A 26,230-nucleotide genomic window follows, 5' to 3' on the forward strand; every position below is an offset into this window, starting at 1 on the left:
TTCAATTTATCTCTTCTGTACTCCTATCATATATATATGAAAAATCTGTATACATTTTCCACTTATCTATAAACCTTAGGTATAGCAATTGTTTTGATACAACTAATCAACGTAGCATGAAATGAATGGGTAACTATATATGCCAAATAGTATAAATGTTTTTTCAAGGAATGGCACAGAATAATTGATGAAAGACCTACATGTTAGTCTTGGTCCTACAACATGCCAGGAGTGTTATATTGGGCAATTCAATTTAAATTTTAACCAGTAAAATGACCTTCATACATATATTATAATCCTCACATATTTAAAGAGATAGTAATATTATAGAAGGTATTTAAAATATCCTGATCATTTTCTGTCTCATGTTTCTCAGACCATTATTGTGCACAATAATTCAGGCTTTTACTTTGGCTATCATCAGTAGAAGTCGCTTAGGGATTTGTGATTGCTAATGTACCAATAATCTGGTTTTCCCTTTTGTCCAGACGAATACTCTTATGAGGAGGATTAATAATCTTTTGGAGCTGCATACCCCTATATGCATGTTCCTGGTATTAAGATGAGGTCTCCCAGTTACATTAGACAACTCTAATAAATTAATTTGCTCACTCACTCATTCATTCATTCATTCATTCATTCATTCATTTCACATTAATGCAGTGTTTTGCAGACGGTTGAGCATTATGCTAAGTTTGATGGGAATTAAAAGAAAATAGTTATGGGTCCCTGTGTAAAATAAATTGAGAATTCATCTGGATCAGAGTCAGTGAGGGTAGAAAACAGAATTCATTCAAAATAGTTAAGATGAAGAAACTTTTAAAAGGGGACTGTTTATAAAAGTGTGGTCAAGGTTAAGGAAATAAATGAGGCATGGTAAAACTCTTGTAACCCATAAAGCTTAAAAAGCAGGTTGAGGGGATAAAGCTAGCAAAATGTAGAACTGGAACCATATAGAAGAGGGTCAAATATCAGGAGTGAGTGGTTAACCCCACATAGCTGGGGTTAATGCAGGATATCAGGAGCAGAAAAAAAAAATACCTCAAAACATTATTTTTCTCTCAACTTTTACTGTCCTGTTGATACCTCCCCTTTAGCCAAATACAGCCACAAACCATCAGGAGAACCTGGCTGATACAATATAAAGACGTTAGCCTCTACAGACTCAGAGCAAAGCAGTGAAGACTGGGAGAAATGATGGAGGTTGCCAGTAAAATAAGAGTGCCCAGCAGAGTTTGCTTTTTTTGCCTCTCAGTCTGCATTCTTGTCCTTTGTTCAGAGTTCTCAAATTCTAATACAGAGGACATAGAGGCCACACACAGAGAAGGTCAGCCACCTTTCAGGAAGGTTGATATCAATTCGGTAACATTCCCAACTGAAATTCTAATTGTACTCTAGCATTCTTTATACAAGATGGCAAGAAGACAAAATTGTATAACACAAAATATGCACAGCAGCTCTACTCACACCTTTGTAGCTAAGCTAAGGTATTTTTTTTTTCCATCTCCATTTAATGTCTTGACCCTCTATCAAAATTTCATTTGATTGAAGTTCTGTATCTCATGAGCTGACCCAAACTTTCATTCTTTAAGGATGTGAGTCCTTAACAATTCTGCGTTTATCATATTACAAATTTTTTCTATTGGTGCTTATTATTGAACTAGTGAATACTAAGATGTACCCTGGACATAGTTCCCCTTGTTCCATTATTTTACATCAAGCCAATTTCCTCAATAATCAGGATCCATCACCACAGACAGTAGATTAAACCCTTTTCTATGCCTGTTGGTTCACAGTTATAGGAAAATCTAATAGGCCAGTAGGACATCTCACCTTTTGATTTAGTAAAATTATGGCTTTGTTCCTTGAATGAAGTCTTTCTCCCTCAGGAGCTAGGACCATTGAACCCAGTGACAGAGAAATGGGAAGAAGACATTTTCTAAGTTAGCTATTATATGTATTAGTGAGAGAACATTTGCAACTTCTATTCCTTTAGTTCTTAGATATAAAATCTAGCTCTTGGGAAAATTATACCACATATTGGTAACTGGTTCAAAGTATATATTATCTTTTGTAGACCAGTACTTCAACTTCACAAAGTGTTAGCTCCCAGGAGTCACAAAAGCTTTCAGTATACGATTCTGTAAAGCCTATTGATTCTGACATCTGGAATATTCAATATGACCAATCAATTCTATGGGAGTGAGTCTATTGTCATGGTTATTTTGCTGTAAAATTAGTTTCTTGGTCAGAAGTAATATTCTGCCGAATATCATAGTGTTATCTCAGGCATTCTAAAAGTCTGCAGATGGTATTTTTGACATAGTGTTATAGACAAGAAAGGCAAATCCATATTTGTATTATGTCTCTATTCCCATGAGAGACACAAAAACAAAACACAACTGCTCCCTCCATGGTAGAAAGCATCCAGAGTATTGATTTGTCATCAGCTTGATTAATCTTCCTAGAGAATGGTGTCATGTGAGGGTTCAATGTTGGCCTCTACTAAAGTAGGTTAAGCACTTAGCAATAGATATATAAAGACAAGTCTTGAAGAGAGGAATTCCAAACTTTTGAGCTCATGTATAACCTCTGTCCCTGCAGCCATGGCACTTGGATCACTTGAGCCCATCATTGAGCACTGGGGTGGCAATGGTAAAAGCCTAACATTCACACAATGGGTCGTCTAAATCCATCCGATTTTTGAGCATGTTTGGGATACACTTATATTCTTCCCATTTGTCTTACCCAGATCTCTTTCTCAATAATCTTTCAATCTTGGTTTTTCCAAGCTTCTTATCCAACTCATTAGCTATTCTCTGTAAGATATGCTGTTCACATTTCTATCCACCAAGATTTCTTTTATTACCATCTTTTAGAGACACTCCTTATGGAAGCTGTCCTGCCACAGCTTTTCCCTATTCATGTTAGAATATCATAAAGAACCATAGACAAAGGATGCTTGCTTTTTTTTTTTCCTCATCACAATTCATTGGTATGAGTTGAAAGAAAGGTAGCAAAGCAAAAGTAGTGTGTACAATAATAGCTTAAGCCACCCAGATGTGATTTACTTTTGTTTTCTAAATCTGTTTTTGGCTAGTTTTATAGATACCATTCCCATTTAGTGATAGAATTCTCCTGACAGAGTTTATTTGGTGATTTCATTTAAATATCATCCTGTTCATGGCAGTGAGATCAGATCACATACTTAGTGTTTCACAGACCTTTATTTTCTATCAATTAGTAAGCTTGAAACTGCTTCTCAACTGAAGAGTAATTGTTAGCAGAAGAGGACACCATGTTACTCTAAAACCCTAGAGGTTTCCAAGTGTTTCTCTAATTAAGATTTGCCAGAGGTGTTATAAAGCATGCTGACTGCTACAGACACTGTAAGCAACATTTGGGATACTGTGTCACTATGGTCAACTGACAGGGTTGCTTATATCACAGTATAAAAAAATCACAGTATAAAGATCTTTGGGAGAGCCCTTTCTTCCTCTGAGACCCTCTCAAAAAGACTTTCATGTTACTCAGTAAATTGATCAGCAATTCATATCCAAATGTGACAAGTGTTGTCTCCAAAATCCAAAGAAGTCCACCTAGCAAATTTGTTTCATGATGAGAGAAACAAAGTACAGAAACTTGTGTTTCATTTCAGAGGCAATATTGCAACATGGCCTGAACTATTGAACTTCCAGAAATTTCTCGAATGTACAAGACCCTTGGCAGGGTGCTTATTTATCACCGAGTGGTATGTCTGCTTTCTATACAAGTATATAGGACTTTTGCTCATCAGGTATAATTAGCGTAATTCCATCCATATAAGGAACTAGCATAATGTTCTGGAAATATCAAGGTATTTGTGTTGGCTCTGGGCTATGAGGGAGAGATGGGAGGAGGCATAATAATCTTGAAACAAGACAATGAGGACCTATTGCTCTCACGGTCTGTAGAAAGAACACTGCTGTAGCTTATCTATATTAATTAGAATTGAGAAAAAAATGGCCACACAATTTATTATAAGCTAAATAAGAGCACTTAGAGAGTGAACGGGAACATAATTAATAATAACAGCATAACACCAGGCATAAAATGCAACTGTCCGAGACAGACTGGGTTATATGGCTACACATGATCCTGAATTACAGGAATTTGCATAGAACTTCAATTTTGAATGTTCTCTAGAGCTTAGAATGATTTTGTTAAAATATTATCTTTTTGACATCATTAGTATATATTTTGATATTAGAAGGCATTTTTAAGGGCACCTGGGTGGCTCAGTCGGTTAAGTGTTGGACTCTTTTTTTTTTTTTTTTAAGATTTTATTTATTTATTTGACAGAGAGAGAGAGAGCACAAGCATCCCAGGACCCTGGGATCATGACCTGAGCCAAAGGGAGACGCTAACCATCTGAGCCACCCAGGTGCCCCAAGCATTGGACTCTTGATTTTGGCTCAGGTCATGATCTCAGGGTTATGAGATTGAGCCCCACACATTGGGCTCTGGGCTGGCCGTGAAGCCTGCCTGAGATTCTCTGTCCCTCTCCCTCTGCTCCTGCCCCCCTGCTTATGCACATGCTCGCTCTCTCTCAAGAAAAAAAAGAAGATATTTTTATTTTTCAAGATGTTTCACATAAACAATAATTGAATTTACCTTAAAAAATCATTCACTTGCTTTTTAACAATAATTGGCTATTTCCTTGATTTTTGTGCTTGCACCAGAAATGGGATAAATATAAAACTGTAATAAAAGTAAGAGTTCATCCATCTTTCCCTGATAATTCTCATGCTCATGATATGCAGATATTTGTATATGCATAATATCTGATTTCTTTCACTAAACTCCCATTTCTACATTTCATCATTTCTTCTAGCTTTCCGGCTACATGAATGCACTATAGCATTTTGGTGGTATTACAAGTGACCTCTGTATATTTCCCAAGTATTTTAGGAACCATTTCATTGAGATTCAGACCAAAAATGAATGCAATTTACTTCTGCTTAATAATAAGGGATCATCTGGCTTCATCTGGGTTCCTGCGACACAGCTTAATAAAACATTTGATGAAATCTTGATTAGGCCACACAAAGCATGATATTTGGGAAACATCAAGTGTGATTTGAGTTTTTATATAACTCTAACCCTAAAGTCCCTTGTGCTGAATGAAATAATCAGTTCAAATGTATGTACACTAATGATGTGTTTGTCATGAAAACAGAGCATACAATTCCTTCATCAGTTTGACGGGACCATTGATTTAATTCACTGCTGATTTCTAAATATTTTTTTCTGATGGAATGCTTTTGAGAGCGTTGATATTTTTTAAATGATCTTTTGTGTCTAATTTGTATAGTCCATGAATGATAAGCAAGGTTTTACCCTTGGTGGCTTTGTTTTTCTTTATTTTCAGTTTGAGAAGTTTAAAAGACAAACAGATAATTGGATTCTCAGAGATGAAGCCAATGTATTTTGTAAAAGGTAGTAACCTCATTGCTTATGTGCCTTTTAAAAAACTTGATTTCTTCTGCTACTAGCAGTCATTTACAGCTTGGCTTTTAGTTACAAAGAATATACTTTACCTCAGAGTTTTTGCATATCTTTGTTCCCTTTCAACTGCATTCAAAAAAGTGAGAGTCTTTGATTATGTGTGTGTAAATATACTTACACGTGTGTGATTTTCTGTGCAAGTGACGTGTGTGTGAGAGAGTTGGTGTGAATGCATACATGAGAGAGGGCAGTAGGTGCTCAGATTGACTGTAATATAGTGAGTAGTGGGACTAATAAGTGCAAATTATAGTTTAATTATAGTTTAATAATTATGTGAGAATAAATTGCATTCAAAAGGAATTAGCAATAAGAGCAGAAAATAAAGGTTCAGGAGATTATCAATTGATTGACCAATCCCTTCTAGGGCCAACTCTACAATGTATCAAAAGTATTCCATAAAACATTTTTTTCTAGTGCTTTGTACTCAGCTATCATGAACATTTAAAACATTATAGAAAAACAATCTTTAATTCATGTAATCCAGTGTCATAAAATAGAAAAGAAGTAACTAGGCTTAAGACATGATATAAGAAGGATAGAAATAAAGTGGTCTAAAAATAAATGTCCAGATTAACAAGAAACTCTTTATAAAATAACATAATGAAATATGAAATATATTCTTATGTGTAAAATCCTCTGAAGGGAGTAGATGTGGATTCTCACACTGAAAAACCAAGAGGGAAAAATGAATCACAGGTCCACATGGAAATATTCATACAAGTAATAAGTTTATAAGCTGCTAGTGCATATTTGATTCCAAATATTTCTTTTCAAATTAATCTCTCTTTTAACTTGAATCAGCATATTAATTTTATTATAAACAGTAAGTCTTTTTACTTACTAAAGATAAGCTTTAACTTATTGCTTTCCCCATTGTGGTATCCTATTATCCCAACATCATTAGTGAATAGTTATTTTTTTCAATAGTCCATATATCAAGATGAATGTAAATCTGCTTAGACTGTCAATTCTGTTCCATCATTCCTCTTTTTTTTCCTGCTTCTACTGCTTGACCACAGTAAGTTAATCGATCAAATCCTACGGGAAATGGCAAGATTACATTATTTTTGATGGCTGGGTAATATTCCATTATATATACCACATCTTCCCTAGCCATTCATCAACCGATGGACATTTGGGCTCTCTCCATAATTCAGCTATTGTCGATAATGTTGCTATAAACATCAGAGTGCATGTGCCCCTTCAAATCAGTATTTTTGTATCCTTTAGGTAAATACCCAGTAGTGAAATTGTTAGATCTTAGGGTAGTTTTATTTTTAACTTTTTGAAGAACTTCCATACTGTTTTCCAGAGTGGCCGCACCAATTTGCATTCCCACCAACAACGTAAGAGGGTTCCACATCCTTGCCAACATATGTTGTTTCCTGTGTTGTTAATTTTAGCCATTCTGACAGGTGTGAGGTGGTATCTCACTGTCATTTTGATTTCTATTTCCCTGATGATGAGTGATGCTGAGCATGTTTTCATGTGTCTGTTACCCATTTGTATGTCTTCTTGGGGGAAAAAAATTCTGTTCATATATTCTATTTCTTAACTGGATTATTTATTTTGGGGGTGTTGATTTTGATAACTTCTTTATAGATTTTGGATACTAACCCCTTATCAGACGTGTCATTTGCAAATAACTTCTCCCATTCCAAAAGTTGTCTTTTAGTTTTATTGATTGTTTCTTTCACTGTGCAGAAGGTTTTTATCTTGATGAAATCCTAACAGTTTATTTTTGCTTTTGTTTCCCTTGCCTCAGGAGACCTATCTAGTAAGAAGCTGTTACAGTCCATGTCAAAGAGGTTACTGCCTGTGCTCTCCTCTAGGATTTTGATGGTTTCCTATCTCACATTTAGGACTTTCATCCATTTTGAATTTATTTTTGTGTATGGTGTAAGAATGTGGTCCAGTTTCATTCTTCTGCATGTTGTCATCCAGTTTTCCCAACAGCTTCTGTTGAAGAGACTTTTTTCCATTGGATATTCTTTTCTGCTTTGTCGAAGATTAGTTGACCATATAGTTGTGGGTCTATTTTTGGGTTTTCTGTTCTGTTTCATTGATCTATAGGTTTATTTTTGTACCAGTACCATACTGTCTTGATGACTATAGGTTTGCAATATAGCTTGAAGTCCAGAATTGTGATGCCTCCAGCTTTGTTTTCCTTTTTAAAGATTACTTTGGCTATTATGGGTCTTTTGTGGTTCTGTACAAATTTTAGGATCAGCTATTCTAGCTCTGTGAAAAATGCGACATGGATGGAGTGTATTATCCTAAGTCAGTCAGAGAAAGACAAATACCACATGACTTCACTCATATGTGGAATTTAAGAAAATAAACAGATGAACATAGGGGAAGGGAAAAAAAAAGGAATGGAAGCAAACCATAAGAGACTCTTAACCACAGAGAACAAAGTGAAGGTTGATAGAGGGAGGTGGGCAGGGGATGGGCTAAATAGGTGATGGGTATTAAGAAGGGCACTAGATGGGATGAGCACTGGGTGTTATATATAAGTGATGAATCACTAAATTCTACTCTTGAAACCAATATTACCCTATATATGAAGTAACTAGAATTTAAATAAAAGCATGAAACAAATAAACAAAAAACTGGGAAAAAAATAAAAGCAGCCTTTGCCATCTGGAAAGAAAAATCCTATGGCATATTTTGATGTAAAATAGGACAACATACCCCTCATTGTTTTTCTTGTTTTCAAAAATGTATTGCTATTTGTTCATACTTAATCTCTGTGACAGACACATCATAAATTGATCCCTGATGACTTATGACTTTGTATAACTCCCTCCATTTAAGTGAGGGAGAAAGCTGTGACTTGCTTTTATCCCAAATAATATGGCAAAGGTCATGGGCTATCACTCCCATGATTACATCATGGGGTATAAGACTCCAACTCAACAGACTGGATTGAAAGACACTCCATTACTGGCTTTGAAGAAATAATCTACCACATTGTAAAAGGTCCTGGTGGTAAGGAATTATGTCATCCTCCAAAAACTGAGTGGAACCCAGCTGACATTCAGCAAGGAATCAGCCACGATGAATTCTGCCAACAACCTGAATGGTTTTAGAAACTGATTCTTCCTAACACAAACCTCCAGATAATAATACAGTTCAGCATTTTCATTTCAGGCTTATGAGACCCTGAGCAGACCCAGCTAAACTATAACTAAGCTATGCCCAAATTTCTGACATGAGAAAAAAGTGCCATAACATGTAAATCTGTCCTGTTTTAAGCCATTGTTGTAATTTTTTACACTGCAATGGTAAACTAATATATTCTTAAAAATAAAGTTTAGAATAATAAAATCCTATGTAGTCATGAAGGAAGTCACAACAACGATGTGTGTATAAGATAAAATCAACTTATTAGGTGAAACTTTCAAGCAGAAGGTCAGCAAGAAAGAGCATGAAGCCTCTTATGCTTCAGGAGAGGTACCTGACGCTTCATGCAGCTGGAAACACTGTTATTCTGTGCTCCAGCAAAGAACCCTGCCCTCTGCTCTCTACTTTCACTGGCCTCTCTTGCGATGTTACCTGCTTAGGGGCGCCATGAACATACATGCAGCTGGGCAACAGTAGGGATAGCATCTGGAGACATTAGGAGAATGCTGAGATCTTATAGGTCCTCCCACTAGCAGGGACAGGGGAAAAAATGACTGGTGCTAGAAGTCAGGAAAAAACCACATGGGTCATTCAGAAAGCAATCCAACTTATCTTCCTACAGTAGAGCATGAATTAATTGGCCTGTCCATATCTAGAAGAGAGAAGAGAAATTAATTACCCTTTTATTTGTTTTCCTACTTCCAAAGAGTGGACTTTTTCATGTTCTAGAAATAAGATCTGTCATGACTCTCAGGAAGGAATCAAACTCTTTTTACTGCTCAGAACAATAGACTCTGTAAGGACTCAGGGTTTTGCCATTCTAGAAGTGATATCATAGAAAAGTGAAGTATTATTGGGAAAAAGTTAGCAAGCAGATGGCCGTAAGAACAAGACATGAATCTGCCATCCTGCAAAGGGGCGCCTGCTCTTGGATGCAGCTACATGTGTTGTGGGTCTGTGTTGCAGGAATAGGACCCTACTCCCTTCTTCTTCTCTCATTCTATAATTCCCATAAAAGTAGCCTGGTGCACTTGGGCTACAAATTGTCCGAAATTGTATGTCAAAAAAATGGGAGAATTGTATACAAATAAGATGCAAGGGCTGATCCAGAAAAAGGGACTATGGGAAGCCCTTTCTATTGGGAAGAAGAGAAAGCCACAATCCCAGTTAGCTCATTGCATGGCAACCTAAAAAGAGACAATGTTATTCAGCAAACCATCCTGTTGATTATTCTGAAATTCCTGATAAGGTTATCATTAGGTTGTAGAGAATGTATAAACTAACTGTTGGTCAGTACTGGCATTGCTCCAAAAGTTATTAACCTGGATTATAAAAATGCATAATTCCTAGCAACTACTCATGCTGGAGTTGACCACATGGAATTGCTAATGTAAGAAACAGTCTAATTAGAGATCAGATCTAAAATTCATAATTTTCTGACTTGACAATGTTTTCTTCAGGGTTCATATCTGAAATCACTATGTATTTATTTTCTCTATTCATTTACCAAAACAATTCACTTCAGAAGGAAACCTTTAACTCCCTTCATGCACACATGCACACATGCCTGCATTTTCTATAAGATGATCCCAAATTAACCTTCTTATTTGACTAAAGTCTGAATATTTTCTTGCAATGCAATAAAAGAGACAGAAACTTCAGTTTATTTATATAGTTTTACAAAGTACTGGCATCTTTATAATACACTACATCCAAGATTATATATATATATATGCCTCTCCACATATATTTAGGTTTTCTTCTATGTCCTTTGATAAAGTTTTATACTTAGCCTCATATAGGTTTTGCACATTTCTTGTTAGCTTTCCCTAGATATTGGATTGTCTTTTGCTGCTATTGTTAATAGATCTTTTTCCATCCATTTGTGTTTAGGATTATTTTTGTTGTATTGGAGAAATTTGTATTTGCATTTCATTTGCTTGCTTATTGACTGAGTTCTTATTCAACTATCTTATATTTTTTAATCTTATTTATTTTATTAGGCCTGGATTTTTTACAATGTATTTCCTTACACTTCTTTAGTATTAGCAAATAATAATCATTACAGACGTAGATCAAAACCCTTGTCAAAAAACAAGTGATAGAACTGTATTTCTCGTTCGAAATACAGAGCTCTTTTTCATAGTAAAATTTTGTCTTTTTAGCAAGAGAAGTCAGTTTAAAATCATTTCTTTCTATTAAAATAGGTTCCAATCCAAGGAAAAATCACTTTCTGTCCAAGGAAAAGCTGGTCTTGCTGGAACTTTTAAAAAAGTGTTCAGTAATGCAGCATTCCAGGGGAATTTAGCTGGTACTCTGAAAGCGAATCTGAGGTTCAACAGACCATGCCCACCAAGCATAGTTATTCATTTTCCAACTACTGCAAACATTGGTTGCTGAAAACTCACAGCTGAATCACTCTTCAGGAACCCGCCTCCACTGAAAAGGCATGGTTTGCTTGAAATTACATTTCCTGCCTAAGGGAACCCTGCATACAGTATGGGAGCCCAATGGTCCTAGCCTAGAGTGGGATCCCTTACTCAATTTGTGAAAACTCTGAAAGAACATTCCAGATACAAAGCTCCTCAAGGAATTGGCTGAGGTCACTGTTGTACCTGCTATGTAGTTCAACTTCTTCCTCTGCTCCATCTTTATTTATTTATTTTTTAAACTCTCTGATAGAAGTATCTGGAGAGGCTCAGGATAACTCTGCTAACTTACTGTGATGAGATATGCTGACATGAAAACCCTAATTTAGGTATGTCTAAATTAGTAGATATTAAGAACCAGAGAAATTTTGTGGATGCTATCAAGAAGCCATTTAAGAATGGTGTAAACTCGTGTATACCCACTAAAGCAGAGACAGAATATCCACTAAAATACTAAAATATTAATTTGAGTTTTTTCCCATTCTTTTCCAGTTTTATTGAGAAATAACTGGCATACATCGCTGTGTAAGTTTAGAGGTACTGCATAATGATTTCATTTAGATATATTGTAAAAAGAGTACCACAATAGGTTCAGCTAACATCCATCTTTGTCATAGATACAATACAAAGAAAGAAAAAGAAGAAAAAAAAAAAAACGTTTTTGTGGTGAGAACTCATAGGAGTTACTCACAGAACAGCTTTCCTATGTTGACTTTTGCTAGAACTGAAAAAGGGTGTTCTCTTTGCACTGCTGCATTATAGTATTATTTATTGGCTATGCAGGGACATGTCTACGTAACTTCAGGAAATCTAACATTTTCAATATATACTACTGATGATTCAATCCTGAAGTAAATGCACGCTCATGAAATAGAGCCATCATGTTATGTGCTGAATTGTGTTCCTCAAAATTCATAAGTGGAAGCCCTAAACTATAATGTGATGATGGTATTTGGAAATGGGACCTTAGGGAGATAAGCAGGTATAGATGAGGTCATGAAGGTGGGGCCCTCATGATAAGATTGGTCCTCTTCTAAGAAGAAACACCAGAAAGCTTGTTCTCTCTCTTCGTACACATGCAGGGAGGAAAGGCTGTGTCCTTCCGGACCCAGGGATTCATGTGAGCTGGAGGCAAAATCAGAAAGAGAATGTGCGTTTCCTTAGTTAAGATTTACTTTGCTGCACAGGAATGAGATATTCTGAGAATCACTAAAGTCCCTTACGGAGCATCTTACCCACAAGGCACCAAGACTACACTAAACATACAGCCTCTCAAAAATTTCAACTATAATAATCTACTCTATTTTTCATGATTAATTTAAATAAAATATCTCACTACTACTCAAAAAATAAAGTTTTAAATGGGAATTTTTTTCTCCCTGACTTTCTCACTTCTACCACCTCTTACTTCCCAAATCTGCTTCAAGAAGCATGCTTTACCAAAAGGTCTAAATATTATATCACATTCATAAATATTATATCAACATAGACATGAACTTATAAGGGACAGAGAGAGATATGACATCCTAAATAGTTTCCTGAAATCCCTGAGAATCACTATGGGTTCCCCACTCTGCTGGAACCTTCTCCAGTTAAAGTTTATTTTTTGTGGGTTTTATTTTGTTTTGTTTTTTGGTGGTTTTGTTTTGTTTTGTTTTGTTGGACAGAATTTATCAGAAGCAGAATACGTCCACAACCTAATTAAAATCATTTTACCTCATTTGTTTTTACTTCCTCTCCTTCTGTTTAGGCCCAGGATCTCTGGCTTTTTGCCTGGCAACAAAAACCAGTATAGACAATAGTCTTTCTTCATTCTGTCAATCACATTGCAGTAATTAATTAATTTAAGTTGTGAAAATTGTGAAACTGTTATCAGTGCCATTGCCTTTGGAATTATGAAATTAGGCAGCAGCAGACAACTAATTATTAGAGTTTCAAAAGCTTTGAGGGTGATGATCCAAGTGCTAGTTTGGATTTAATTTATTTAAAGAACTCTTCCTGTGCCCATATTTAAGGCTAAAAAATAATTATTCACATCTGATAGAAGGTGAAATAAACACTGCACATCATTTAATATTACTTTAATTTGAAAGCCTTTTATTGCTTTTGAATGATTACTATTTTATATCTTGAAGCAAAAATAGGTTATAAAAATGAATGCAGCAGATTTTTATTTTATTTTTTAAAATGCGAGCATGATTCTATTAAAACCAATGGGCATGCTCTACATATATAAAGGTTATTTGGCATAAAAGTTCCAGAAAATATTTATGGTATGCTTTTATAAAATGTCTAAAATCTCTTATGTACTTTATAGCCTATCATGATTCCCTTTTCTAACTTCCTCACTATAAATATATAGACTATTATATTATATACATATTATTTATTTATTTATCTATTTAATTTTTTTTTAAGATTTTATTTATTTATTTGACAGAGACAGCCAGCGAGAGAGGGAACACAAGCAGGGGGAGTGGGAGAGGAAGAAGCAGGCTCCTAGCGGAGGAGCCTGATGTGGGGCTCGATCCCAGAATGCTGGGATCACGCCCTGAGCCGAAGGCAGATGCTTAAGGACTGTGCCGCCCAGGCGCCCCCTATTTATTTATTTTAAAGATTTTATTTATTTATTTGAGAGAAAGAGTGAAGGGAGGTGCAGAAGAAGAGGGAGTGGGAGAATCTCAAGCAGACTCCCTACTGAGTGCAGAGTCCAATGGGGGGCCAAATCTCATGACCCTGAGATCTCAACCTGACCTAAAAGCAAGAGGCAGACACTTAATTGACTGAGTCATGCAGGTGCCCCTAAATTATATATTTAATAAATCCTTTTTTAAAAAAAATTAAAAGATATTATTTATTTCAGAGAGTGAGAGAGAGAGCGAGCACAAGCATGAGTAGGGAGAGGGGCAGAGGGAGAAGCAGACCCCCTGCTGAGCGGAGAGCCCAATGCGGGAATGGATCCCAGGACTCTGGGATCATGACCTGAGTCAAAGGCAGACACTTAACTGACTGAGCCACCCAGGCACCCCTATATTTAATAAATCTTAGAAATAAATATTAGAATTATGAAATTATGATAAAATTATTACCAGAAAACTTTGCTTCAATTTTAGTTTTTACACTGACAAACTCAACTTCTAGGATGTTGGAATATATATATACATATATATCACTATGTACACACATACATACATATTCTATTATCATAACTGTTAAAAAACATATCATGAGTATATTTGAAAAAGCAGGAAAAATATATTTATAGAATATTTTGTTGCAGTTACTGTATTAAAGACTAATAGTACATTAAAAATATATTGAAAATGTATTTTGTAAGATGCTAAGAGAATAGATATTAGAAGTTCTTATCACAAGAAAAAATTTGTAACTATATATAGTGACAAATGTCAACTAGTCTTACTATGGTGATCACTTTGCAATGTGCATGAATATCAAACAATTATGTTGTATAACTGAAATTAACATGTGATATGTCAGTGATATCTGAATAAAATAATAAATAAATGTTTTTAAAAAGATGTAAATAGAAAGATATACTGAGTACATGCATGTACTCAAAATCTTTAAGATTTTATGTCTGATTAGATAAAATCCAAACAAAACACCATCAGGCTTTTGTTTGTGTGTCTGAAAAATGACCAACTTCAAGCTGATTAAAATTTATATGGAGATGCGTAATATCTAGAATAGTCAAAACACTCTTGAAAAATGCCAAGGTAGGATTTACCTAATTTCAAAACTTAGTATATCGTTATAGTGATAAAAAGAGATTAACACTGTCATAAGGATGGACAAGCATCAACCCAATTAAATATCATCCCACAATAGACCAGCCCATGTATGAATTAATATGTTTGATCTATGTACCAAGACAACTTTATGAGTAAAGACTTTTTAATAAAAAGTGTTTAAAAACAGGGGCGCCTGGGTGGCTCAGTCATTAAGCGTCTGCCTTTGGCTCAGGGTGTGATCCTGGCGTTCTGGAATCGAGCCCCACATCAGGCTCCTCCACTGGGAGCCTGCTTCTTCCTCTCCCACTCCCCCTGCTTGTGTTCCCTCTCTTGCTGGCTGTCTCTTTCTGTCAAATAAAGATATAAAAAATCTTAAAAAAAAAAAAGTGTTTAAAAACAGAATATCCAAATGGAACAAAGAGACTCTTAACATAATTAGCTCATCATAAATCAGAGTACTAAAATGTAAAAGCTAAATTTATAAAAACTTGAATATAAACATAGAAAAGAATTTCATGATTGTAGGGTATTCGTTTCTTTTTTTTTTTTTTTTTAAGATTTTATTTATTTATTTGACAGAGATAGAGACAGCCAGCGAGAGAGGGAACACAAGCAGAGGGAGCGGGAGAGGAAGAAGCAGACTCCCAGCAGAGGAGCCTGATGTGGGGCTCGATCCCATAACGCCGGGATCACGCCCTGAGCTGAAGGCAGATGCCCAACGACTGAGCCACCCAGGCGCCCCTAGTCAAGTGTTTCTTAACAAAAGATAAAAATCACTAACAATAAAATTAAAACCTAACAATAATTTGTACTCTATCAAAATTAAACATTTCTGTTCATCAAAGATACCATTTAGAAAATTATATATCTGATATATAATACATCTAATTACATATCTGGTATATATAATATATTATATAGCATAAAATTATCTCTAGACATATTTCTGACAAAGGATTCACATTCAGAACATTTAAGTAACTCCTACAAATCAATAATAAAAGACAATATAAACATTTAATAATGGCATGACATTTGTACAGACACTTCAAAACAAAGTGGGGGAAAAGGCAAATGATCACACAACAATTTTATCAGCATCTTTAGTCCTCAAAATTAAAATGAGATTGAGAGAACATTTCATTCACCAGAATTAACAAAATAATGGGACAAACTGACACTATCAAGTTTTGGTGAAGATGTGGAACAACTGCACTTGTTATCATTTGTGAGTAGAAATGCAAGATGGTACAATCATTTTGGAAAGCTGTTTGATAGCTTAGTATAACGCTAAACATAGACCTACAATGTGGCCCAGCAATTCCACATCCTTTGTATTTACCTACAAGCTGGAAACAAAACAAATGCCCATCAATAGGAGAATGTCATATTCATCATACAATGAGTTACAGTTCATCAGTGAAAGATAGAAACTAGGAATAATACACAAAATATTAATGAAGTTCATGAACATCAAGTTGAGCAAAAAGAGCAAGACAGAAAAGAAACACATACTGTTTCTTTATATATACACAAGAACAGACAAAACTACACCATGACAACGAAAATGCAAATGTGGTTGTTTCCGGAAGGTGGGGCATTGACTGGAAAAGAGCCCCAGGGACTTTCCATTGTAGAAATGGTACATAGTTTTTTCTAGGATGGTGGTTACTCAGATGTGTAAAAGGTCACAATTTCTCAAACCGAACACATTAGATTTGTGTTCTTTATATATAGATTGTACTTCAATGAGTAAATATACACAAAACTAAGGACAAAGCTAGGTAGTAAGTGAGACAGTTTGGTGAAATGAATCCAAGAAGACTGCACACATCTAGTTTCAAACCCAAGGATTTCTGGACCTTAGTTTTCTTTCCATGAGATGGGAATAATAATGCTACAATTACTGTTGCTGTGAGGACTACATGCCTGACAGTGAAGTGCCAGGGATAGAGCAGATTTAGCCACTCGCTGTTCCCCCTTAATCTCATGTATCTCAGTGCGTATAAAGTTCATCCTAGAAGAGCTCACATTGATTTAGAATAGTTTATGCCAGCTGTACATTATGAAAACAATAATTCTCTCCTCTATAGGTCACTCAGGATTACTGAGAAAATAGTTTATTAACTACAGAGTGAGTCCAGGTGTTACCTTCCTTACTTCTCTCTCCCCTATTACTGCTCCTCTTAAGACCTACTTCTCCCCCTCCAGTTCCTTCCTTTCTGTCTCACTCCACCAAAAGTAATTTAATATTTTAGACTAACGCCTGTATAAATAAGTGTATATATAAATAAATTCAATTGTGATCATGTGTCCAAAGAGAACATTGCCAATAATAGGAGAGGCAGAATCCAAATGAAGAAGAGGAGGGAAGGGATTCTTGGCTAAAGAAAACAAGTTCATTTAGATAAATGAGCAAATAGCCTTCATCCTAAGGATTTGTTAAATGCCTAGATAACTGTATTGAACTATCAGCTCTATTTGAAATACAGAGAGACTATAGGGGGAAAAGTACTTGAAAAAGCAGAGAAAGACATTATTTCTGCTCATATTTTTAAAGGGGAGAAAAAGCTGACTTGGGTAATATTAAAAGATAAACTGACACGTATTTAAAATTATAAAACTTTGAGCAAAAATTGATTCCAATTGGGCAGCATCCCATCTAGTGGATAGAAAGGGGCTCTGAGGAGCCATACAAAATGAAAGACTTTCATAGACAGAAGGGAGAGGGAACAAGAAAGTTAGACTAGGCAAAAAATCAGGTTATTACAAGATTACTTTCCTTTGGGGGTTGGGCAGAGATCTATCAGGCAGATTACTTAACTAGGGCTTCATCAGGCAATTCCTGATTGAATGGTTCAAGTCTACATTTCTGGGAGAGCCAAAACTGTAATTAAATTAAGTCTCAGTTTGGGGACATAGGACTTAGGATAAGTGACTCCATTCTGGGCTTATTGTCTTCTTCTTAACAGTATTTAAAAACCAGTAGTCTTAATTTTGATACCTCCAAAGTAATTAGAACACATCCTAAACAATCAATTTATACTTTTATTGTTACCAACACAAAGTACTGAGTAGAAAAGCAGCTTGGCTTTGTGAAAAGTAAACCATGCCAGACAAATCTGGTCTTTCTATAATCAACTGACCACAGTGATAAGTAACCAGCCACAGAACTTAACATGTTTGTGTAAGTGCATATTTGATAAAGTACAATTACAGGGTTGTTATTAGAAAATCCGTAGAAGGTGTGTCCTAACAGCAATGGGTATATTAACTGACCTTAACATGCTTTCCAATCAATGACATACAACAACTCTTCCAAAGACATGATTAAAATATTTAGGATTATGAATGACAGTAGATGATCAATGGCCTGAGATTAGCAGTGGAAAGAGACAGACAAAAATGCTGACCCTTTTTTAATCTTCTAAACTCATGAATCAGAGAAAGCATTTGAAAAAAATAGTCTTTACTTGAGATAAATGAAAGAGAAGTGATGCTGTTGGGGAAAGATGGGTTTCTGTTAGAGAGGCAGAAGTCTAATATCAAGTGACTTAATATGCCATATAAAGGAGATATGTCCTAGACACTATTGGATACTGTTGAGAGGAGGGGTGGAGGGGTGATAGGGTGGTGATTATTCTAAAATGGGGTAAAACTATCAGACATTAATAGGAATAAAAGGACAAGAGTAATCTACTGCTTTGAGAATCAGTTGCTTCATTGGTTTGTATTTAACCACTGTAAGAAATTCTAAATTAAAAGTTCTTTTATCATGTGTTGTCTCCCAAACTTTAATATCTATTAATGTAGGAATCACCTTGTATGTTTCTAAAATTGGTAGGTTTCTTGATCCTACCTGAATTTTACTGCTTCAAACCATCTGAAAATGTGGTGTTTAAAATCAAATTCCATAGGCTATTCCTAATAAACCAATGCATCGGGAGACTAATGCTAGTCTGGCATGGGGGAATAATATATTTCTGAAAATAAAGAGACAGGGCAGGTAAGCATGCTAACTATGGCCAGACTTAGAGAAGTGACATTATTTTGAATGCTATTATCTGTTAGCTCTCTAGTACACACCCAAATACAGTAAACTGTGGCTTCAAGAATAGTGGAAAAGAGGAGAATGGATAACTAAATTGTAGTCTATTCAATTAATAAAATACCAAAGATTGATGAAAATGGAAGAAATGCATCTACAGACAACAACACAGATAATTCTTACAGATGTAATGATGAGTGAACAAAACGTACATAAAAGAGCACGTGCTGTATAATTTTGTTATATAAAATTATTTCAAAAAGACAAAATTAACTTGTAATATTTAAGGATTTATGTTTATATGGTAAATCTAATAGTGGAGAGCAAGAAATTGATTATCCTAAATCAAGATAGTGACTATATTTTGGGGAAGGTGGACGTGTACAATAATCACGTTGTTTCATGAAAGACCTTTGGGGTTTTGTCAATGTTCCATTTTTTTCTGCTTATTTGGTGATATACTGATGTTCACTATGTGACAAAAAAATATTTATCATTAAAAAAATAGTGAAGAGATTTTCACGAGTCAACCACACTAGTGAGAATGCTGAACATAGTTTTAGCGACGCTCTATTTTCAAACAAGATGAAAAATCAATCTAAAACCAAGACTTAAGTTGAAAATTGGAGCCTGCTATTGGACAAAAAGGAATTTTCTTATATGATAACACACTGACTACATTCATTTTTATTCCCTTTTCCCCTATTAGATGTAGTGGCATACTACTGCTTATGTTTAAGATGTAGTATGGAAAAGAGCGGTGGTGGTATTCATATGCCTATGCCAGTTATATGTTTATCCATAATGGCGTATAGGATAAACTTATGACAAACCAAAAAAATTAAAATTAATAAAAATAAAAAACCATCTCCATAATATCCATCCGAGAATATACTCATATAGGCACCTGCTTAAACATACCATGATTTTTCCTAGGTGCTTCTGAAATTATGTGCTGAATTACAGGTGAAGGAACAGCTGCCACCAACGGGGAAAAAAAATAGACTTGTACATTTATAGAACAGAAGCTGACATGAAACTTTTTGAAGGTTTGAAAATGTCCAGTAGACTTTTTAATTAAAAAATTGTGCTTGCCTTTGCACTTCTATGTTCCAAAAAGAACTAATACAGTTAAGAACTGAAATAGTGTAATCCACTCTTGGCAAGATTTACAACCAGTTTTTGAGACACTAAAGGCTCAAATATTTTAGTCAAGCAGCATAGTGAAACTCTGAACACTGATCTCAGCTTTCAGATTTAGTTACTAGTAAGTGGAGCATTTCTGGGTCTAAGTAATTACCATACATGGATATCATTTATCTGGTATAATGTAAGTGCAAGGAAACCATCAATAAGAGGAAAGAATAAGAACAATTTTGGGCTCTGATCAGACACAAACATCACTCAACACAGACATTAACACAAGCACAAACATCAATTGCAGGTCCTGATATTCAAGAATCACAGCTTGGGTGGGGGAAGAGGAATCTAGGGAAGGAAGAGGATGCAAAGCTATGAGCTTATATCAAGAAACAAATCTATGCAGATTGTGTTGTAGAGTGTCATTTGTACATTTATTGGATTATCTAAGATGACCCCAAAACAATACCTAATTGCAATCTCAGAAACTCAAAAGAAAAAAGTACTAGAAATGGTATTTGTCCTCTAGCATTAGAATGATACCTTATTGTGTTGCCTTTTTATTTGGAAAAGCAGAGATTCAAACTATTTCAGGTTGTCTCCAGATCCTATTAACTAGTTTCCATACTGCCTCTAAAGTAGATATTGATAGGTACTGATTTAACTAATTTAAAGAATAAGTAATACACACGTGAATGTACTATTTGTAAAGAAGCTCAAAGTATCTGTTTCTGGCAGGTGGTAATGAATTGGAAATATATTGTTTCACCATTAGCCCCAGTTTCATCATAAAGATTAATTACTCTTGATATCTGAAAGAATAAAGGACTTATGATACATAGGACAAAATTGTTGAAATAGTCTATTTTATACCATAGTGATAGATTATTTAGATCAACTGCCTGTTTGTCAAGATAATTCCACTTCTGAGAGTCTATATGGAGAACAAATTAAGAGATATGCAGTAAATTTATTTACATGTTCATTATATTATTATTTATAATAGCAAACAAAATAAAACTGGAAATGATCTAAGTGTCCATTTAATAGGACTATTTACATAAATATAATATATAAACACCAAGAGAATATTATGTTACCATTAGACTTATATTTTTGAAAAATTTTTAACATGGAAAAATTATTTTATGTGTAATAAACACATATCATATATTTACATCTTCTAGACAGAAGAATGTACAATATTAACTGCAGCCACAATTTGTGGATCAAAACATATACCCTCAATTACTTAAATTCAAAAATTTAATTGATAAGCTAAAAAGTTTTCCCTAAGTCAATACTTTGTATAACTAAAGAAGGACAGTATTTCAGCTCCCTTCATGGATTAAGAGCTTTGTGGGGAACAGGAATTTCTTATTTGTTACAATATTTCAAATGTCCACCTAGCAATGCCTTCAAGAATTTAATAAGGTTCAGAATCCATTAATTTAAGCAGACAAAAACCGAGTTGACAATTTTAGATACAATTTATTTAAAGAATAAAAAGGTATATCTTTAGCCTTTTGGCTTGTTCAAATGTTTGTGGGGCTGGCTATTGTGAGATTTTATATAAAGAACTCTCAACATCAATAGTAAGGGTACAAATGATATAGATAGATGATAGATGACAAAAGACACTTTACAAAAGAGGATAGACACATGAAAAATAAGCACAATGAAAAGAATATCAGTAGTCTTCAGGAAATGCAAATTAAAACCACAATTAACTACTATTACACATCTATTATCAAGTGAAAAAAAAACACAAAACAACCCTTACAATACAATACGTGTGTAAGCAACATTCCAGAGTAAGCAGAATGCCTGCACAATGCCAGGAAGAATGAAAAATAGTACAGGTAGTCTGGAGAATATTTTGGCATTTTCTTACGAAGTTAAAGATGGATGTTCATACCAGATCACACTAAGGTGAATGGAAGAAACAGCCACAAGCAGAGCCATGGACCTGCAGCCTCTGCAATTGCACAGTGCTCTATGGTCAAAAAGGCCCCATGTCTGTTTTAATGCTTTGCTGTTACCATCTCAAAATTCTTAATTGTTTTATCATTGAACTTGCATTTTGCAAGTGAAGTCCAATGGGACAGTGGAGCAGGAGCAGGGGAGATATGCACTGTAAGTGTTCCTCCCACCACTCATTGCTGACCCATTCACAAGCAGCATTTATGATGCTCCATAAGCACAGAATTCCAGTGGAGCACAATGCATGCAAGTTCAGTGAGACTTAAAGCAAATACAGTGTGTGTCATGTCTATGAATGCATAAGCTGCAGGACTGAAACCTGACAGGACATGCCTTCCATTAGAACCAGAACTTGCTTTGAAGGCAGACAGGGCAACAGCACTCTAAGCAACACGAATGTCCAAGAAACTCTATCCTTTCTTACTTACTTTACTTACCCATATTATCTAACCACTTAAGCTCAAAATGATAAAGGGGGAAAGAGAAAAATAGAGGAACCCTTAGGTCCATTTCTTTTCTCAGTAAGCTAAAGGTACAGAGTTTTGTAAAATGTGTGCATTTCAAGAAGTGAAATGAAAACGGTTAAGTTAGCTTTGCAGAGTGTTTCCACTGTTCAATTAAGACAAAATACTTATGCATATTTGAGCTATGGAATACAAATTGTGTAATTTCAGTGATTACACACGCAAGTTAAATGCTCTTATATTTGCATTTAAAACTAGCATGGCATAATACAAAGATGAACAATAAAATTTATCTTAATAATTTAAAATAATGTTTTCTTTACTTAGAATATTAGTTATCAAGTAAAAACACTGTAACAAGTAGAAAGGAAGCTCACAAAAAACCATTTTATTTTAGTATTTTTAATAGCACTTTTTCCCTGCTTTTTGAGCAAGAGGCTGCATTTTCATTTTGCATCGAATCTCACAAATTATGTAGACAGTCCTAACCGTGAGTTGTAGCTGTGATCTCCATTTCCATGTGACCAAGGATTTCTTACCAAACTACACTGAAAGATTATTTAGCCCCAGTGGTAAGAAAAATGGTCCTATTAGTCTTCCTGGCCTTTGACTACGGAGAGGTAATATTCTATCTACAAGAGATCATTGTTTTATCTGAAGTGCAGCTGCCACTATTCCTTCTACTGACTTCTAGGGTCAAAAACTTAAGCTGCTTCTCATTCTTCTGAGGCTCCAGCCCTGATTCTATGGTCCCATTTTCAGCCTGGAAAGTTCTGTTGCTGGATCTCCCATTATCTCTTAAGGAGTAAGGTGAAGCATGAAGCAAAGAGACACCAACACTTTTTCTATGTTCAAGCTTCTCTCTTCACTTGTTCTTGGTAAAGAGTTCCTTTATGTATTTAACATGCCACTCCTTTGCTCCTAATCTCTCTCAATCATCTTTGAGAGCAAAAGTATAATTACAAACTCTACTGAAACACACCACTACAGTCAGCTCTTCATTTTTTTACCTTCTGCCATGAAGCAATTCCATCCTCCTAAATACCAGTCCATCTTCCTGGGAGCATTATTAACTACCAGGGAACTTTTTTAAACACTTAGCAATTTTAGTGTCATTTACCATTCCACACTGAAACTTACAGTGGGTAGGAGGAATGACAACATTCAATTAATTGCATCCAAGTAAAAGTGTTGCAAGATACAAAACATGGCTAGAAAATAATGGGTTGAACCCATAGGTCACATATAAAAATTTGTCAGTACCTTGCACTAAAATAACTTGCTCAGGGAATTTAATATAAAACTTTCTTTGAATATGTTAAGTTTATATGGTTAATATAGGAAAGTTAAGCATTTACTGAAGGCATTTTTAATCAAAATAGAAAGGTATATGAGGATGTTAGTGTTTATTTCAGGATAGTCCCTTGCCTTGTCTAAAGCCTTCATAAAAGTAAGAATTTTGTGGTTATACAGCATGTCATTTTGCTCTTACCTTGGTGATGGTGGTGGTGGTGTGTGTGTATCCTTCAAAGACTAACCACAATATTCCATGCTCAAAATTAGTTACATTGTGTCCAAACAGAACGTTTCATTAGAAAATTCTTGTATTGGGATGCCTCGGTGGCTCAGTCAGTTAAATGTCTGCCTTTGGCTCAGGTCATGATCCCAGGGTCCTGGGATAAAGTCCCACATCGGTCTCCTTGCTAAGCGGGGAGTCTGCTTCTCCCTCTGCCTGCCACTCTCCCTGTTTGTGCTCTCTCTCTCCCCCTGTCTCTCTAACAAATAAAATCTTTTAAAAAAAAAGAAAATTCTCGTCAAAAGGACCTATGACAACAATAATTGGAGAGTCAGTATGAGGAGTATGTAAGTATACAACTAAGGAGGCTTAGATTAATGAAGACTCCACAAAAACTGATATTCTAAAATAAAGTCAGCATATGGCAATTCTTAAATATCAGAAAACTGGAAAGAGAAAATGCATTTAAACATCATATTATAAGTTTTATGGTTTCACTAAATAATCATGTATCTAGTCATAAGCCACAGTGTTCTAAGAAGTATATTTGATATTTAAGCCTTTCCAAGTACTCCAGTCTATTTTTCTGCCTAACTCACTTTCTTGCTTAGAACTGGAGGATCAGTAAAAAACATCAAGGGCCTTGGACCAAATGTGAATGTGAATCTCTACAATGTAAATTTTTTTAGCCATAGCTCACCAACATTTGCTTATATCTTGGGGAGGAAATGAGTCCAAAAAGATTCCAAAAAGGAAAACATTGAGAGAGTTCTCCTATAAAATAATTAGCCAACAATATCGCTGTCTAGTGATGATACAGTAATATAAGAATGACTAACAACTGACATTTGACAGGTTACTCAATTTCTCTGACTTCAAGATGGAAATAGTTAAACCTACTTTGCAGGATAACTGTGATGATTAAATTGTTTAATAATTATGACATTATGAATACAATAACTGTTACATAATAGTTTGAACATTTGATCCCTATTTTCTTTTTTTTTTTTTTAATTTGATCCCTATTTTCATACACGGCCAAACCCATTTCCCTTAAACCGTATGTTCTCTACTTTTTTTTTTCTTGTTGGTAACCTACCATGATTTCTCTAATTTACATATTTTTTGAATCTTTTGTTCCAGACTATAATCATTCCAATGTTATCACATTTGTAACTACCTTTAAAATGCTTATCTTTGAAACCTATTTCTGTGAGTGAAGTCAGATCATGTGTGTCTCAGTAAAAATGTCTGTCTTAGCATCATTCATGAAGAAACTAAGTAATTAATAGAATAATGCATGAAGTATTACTGGTGATTTTTCCTTGTCTGCACAATACCAAATGAAGAAAGTAAATATATATTTTATTATGTGGCTGAAGGTAAGAAAAGGAAATACTTGACAATTGATCTTCAACAAAAATAACGCTTCACGAAGTCACAGAGCAGTAGATTAGTTAACTCCCAAAATAATGAAACTATATAGATAAACACCTGGAAGGTAGGTGGTATAGCAGAAACATGAAAAAAAAAAAAAGAGAAAGAAAAGTAGAAGTATAAAGATGACAGGAAATGACAAAATAAAAGAGAGTATGTAGAAATTAAATATATGTTTTCCAGGCTACCATATAGTAATTTTATAGCATCTAAAAGCCACATCTTCCTATCTGCCTGTCTATATTCCTCATATATATTTATGTGTATTTATACACACACAATAGATAATAACAAAAATATTGCTGATTTCAGTCATTTGGGAAGTGTTACATTTTCTATTTAACATAAAACTTCAAAGGAACGTGGCAGGCTTGAAAGCATTCTTGAGTACATTATTTGCCATTTAGCGTACCCTTGTGTTCACATGGCTACTAAAGCTTATAATGCAATTTCTCAATGTAGAGTGTTATTAGAGAATGAAGTGTAGGGAATAAAAACAAGAAGTCATTTATATAAAGTACTTTCTTGAAAGCTTTGTCCTTTTGCAATTTCATAGTTATGGTGAAAGAAGGAGGACTCTTGTCTGCTGGAAGAACTTCTTTGGCCACGAGATGTACCTACAGTCTTTCCCTTTTAAGCCCTTTCTGATTTTGACCTTAGTCTGAGCCAGCAATTTGGATCAGCTCCATTTAAAATTGGATCTGTTTACACTTCCTTGTTTTAATCAGCCTCAGAGTGGAATTGGAATGAAATGTATAATCATTTGATGGTGCCAGTGTTTGCCAGTC

The sequence above is a fragment of the Ursus maritimus genome, unplaced genomic scaffold (genome assembly GCF_017311325.1).
Source record: "Ursus maritimus isolate PB19 unplaced genomic scaffold, ASM1731132v1 scaffold_3, whole genome shotgun sequence".
Lineage (NCBI taxonomy): Eukaryota > Metazoa > Chordata > Mammalia > Carnivora > Ursidae > Ursus > Ursus maritimus.